General features: G+C 43.8%; 1 pseudogene; it reads right to left on the bottom strand.

Moving 5' to 3' along the window:
• Positions 1-703: 703 nt before the first annotated feature.
• The window catches only part of LOC124025064, a 62,069-nt pseudogene continuing 59,686 nt past the window's right edge, over positions 704-3,086 (bottom strand).

The following is a 3,086-nucleotide window of genomic DNA, read 5'->3' as shown; positions in this document are numbered from 1 at the left end:
CACCAGCTCTGTTGGGAGGAATGGGCCAAAATTCACCCAACTTATTGTGGGAAGCTTGTGGAAGGCTACCCATGATGAAGTAAATAAAAGCTGAAATAAATAATTCTATCTACTATTATTCTGACATTTCACATTCTTAAAACAAAGTGGTGATCCTAACTGACCTAAGACAGGGATTTTTACTAGTATTAAATGTCAGGAATTGTGAAAATCTGAGTTTAAATGTATTTGGCTAAGGTGTATGTAAACTTCCCACTTCAACTGTAGGTATCAAAAGTAAAAGTGTAAATAATTTCAAATTCCTCATATTAAGCAAACCTGACGGTATGATTCTCTTGTTTTTTTACATTTACGGATAGCCAGGGGCACACTTCAACACTCAGACATCATTTACGGATAGCCAGGGGCACACTTCAACGCTCAGACATCATTTACGGATAGCCAGGGGCACACTTCAACACTCAGACATCATTTACGGATAGCCAGGGGCACACTTCAACGCTCAGACATCATTTACGGATAGCCAGGGGCACACTCTAACACTCAGACATCATTTACAAACTAAGCATTTGTGTTTAGTGAGTCTGCCAGATCAGAGGCAGTAGGGATGACCAAGGATGTTCTCTTGATAAGTGCATGAATTAGACCATTTTCCTGTCCTGCAAAGCATTCAAAATGTAACTAGTAATTTTGGGTGTTAAGGAAAATGTATGGAGTAAAAAGTACATTATTTTCTCTAGGAATGTATTGGAGTAGAAGCAAAAGTTGTCAAAAATATAAATAGTAAAGTACAGATACCCCAAAAAACTACTTAAGTAGTATTTGAAAGTATTTTTACTTAAGTACTTCACACCACTGTTAATGACTCCATTCTATGCGCATCAAAATGATGACCTGCTTCTCTGAATTGCCTTGTGAAAACCTAACGTATTTTATAATTTAGCTAGTCATGTTGGCAGTAGAACAAGCTTTCAACTGATGCCCATCTGACCCAGGTTGTGATTTATAATGGACTGTTTTTGGAATGCGAAAACAACAACAGTAATTGTGTGAAGGAGGGATGCAGGTTGTGTTCCAAACAAAACAACAAGGAGAGCTAAAAATAGTACCTTAAAGTTGACACTTCTTTGATTTTGTTATCAACAAATGCGTCAAAAAGTAGAGTAAATGTAAAATGCACGTAAATTGGATTCAGTCTTGTGTCAGTCAGGTGAACTGTTGTGTCCTCAACATTAGTCATCATTTTCCCATCATCTCCAACTGTTCCCTTTTAATTGCTATCATGGTTATGCATATACTTTCCATATTTCTTCTGTAAGAAACATTTCAATTTAGCCCAATCCATAAAGGCCCACGAGTGTAAGGGGTTAACTATTTATCCAGATACTGAGTTTTTTTTACATGAAAACAAAACATTTTATTCATGTTTATTATAAACCAGTTTGTTTTTCACTACAGACTTTTAAAGGCAATTTACGCTTAAGCAGCTTTTACCATGAATGCGATCTCCGAGAAAGGCTATCGTCAGCTTTGAAGGAATCCCAATCTCGGTTCTACACTGCCTGTTAGGTGAATTGATCAGTACAGTATTTGAGCAGATTTACAGTAGCACTGGAGTAGTCAGTGTCTTACCTGGGCAGGGCTGGGAGTTGTAGTCCTGGTACTCCACTGGGGATCCACTACAGGCACTGGAGTAGTCAGTGTCTTACCTGGGCAGGGCTGGGAGTTGTAGTCCTGGTACTCCACTGGGGATCCACTACAGGCACTGGAGTAGTCAGTGTCTTACCTGGGCAAGGCTGGGAGTTGTAGTCCTGGTACTCCACTGGGGATCCACTACAGGCACTGGAGTAGTCAGTGTCTTACCTGGGCAAGGCTGGGAGTTGTAGTCCTGGTACTCCACTGGGGATCCACTACAGGCACTGGAGTAGTCAGTGTCTTACCTGGGCAGGGCTGGGAGTTGCAGTCCTGGTACTCCACTGGGGATCCACTACAGGCACTGGGGCTGCTCTTGCCCTCGGCTGAGGCACAGGTGCGCTTGCGCGTGCGGAAGCCTTTGGCACACTCCTGGGAGCAGGTTGACCATGTCTCCCACGGCGACCACCTGGTGCCACCTGGTTGTCGGAGCACAGGTCGACCACTACTGCCTCCTCCACTGGCCCTGACCAAGTCTTCAACCAGAGCTGAACCACAGATATACTCATACATGAGACATTACAACACAAAAGGTGATTTACAATATTCTTTTCACTTCTCAAAGTCTAAAATATGTTGTTTTCCTAATGGTCTGGTAGAAGAACAGCTCTGATAAACAATGGTCTTCTGTGACCTAAAGCTTGGCAATGAAATAACAGACAATGTGCTGGTTCTAAGCGTGCAGAGGCTTCCTTCCTCATTACACGGCTGTGCAGTTAGAATCTGGGCCAAACATTCAACCGTGGGGTAAAATCTGGGTTAATCGGTTCCAGATGAACTCTTTGAAAAGTGAAAGAAAAGCAAAACATAACCTAAATTATGGAAATGACTTCAATAATGAATTGAAAGCTTTTTATTTTCTGTGTGGTTTGAAACCAGGGCAGCAGTAATATTTCATACTGCCCATGTTACTGTGAGGCCAGATGTCTCCTCTTGAGTCTAGACAGCGCCTCTGTGACACAGTGTTTAGGCTCGGTGACAGCCTGTGACATGGTGTTTAGGCCCAGTGACAGCCTGTGACATGGTGTTTAGGCCCAGTGACAGCCTGTGACATTGTGTTTAGGCCCAGTGACAGCCTGTGACATGGTGTTTAGGCCCGGTGACAGCCTGTGACATGGTGTTTAGGCCCGGTGACAGCCTGTGACATGGTGTTTAGGCCCGGTGACCACGCGGTTGCTCTGTAATCTGCAAATCGGCGCAAACACATCCTCTCTATATGCCTTGCTTTACATGGAGCCTGTCTTAAATATGCACACACACACACACCCTTCTCCCCCGTCTAGTTACTGTCAGCAGGAGAGGCATTCTGCCTGCCTGTCTGACCTTTAAATCAATGAGAGGCTGTGGACTGTGACACCTACCCCACCCCAGGGAGCCTGTCACTGGGTACGACC

Source organism: Oncorhynchus gorbuscha, unplaced genomic scaffold (assembly GCF_021184085.1).
Source record: "Oncorhynchus gorbuscha isolate QuinsamMale2020 ecotype Even-year unplaced genomic scaffold, OgorEven_v1.0 Un_scaffold_2154, whole genome shotgun sequence".
NCBI lineage: Eukaryota > Metazoa > Chordata > Actinopteri > Salmoniformes > Salmonidae > Oncorhynchus > Oncorhynchus gorbuscha.
This window is presented reverse-complemented; position numbering and strand designations above follow the sequence as displayed.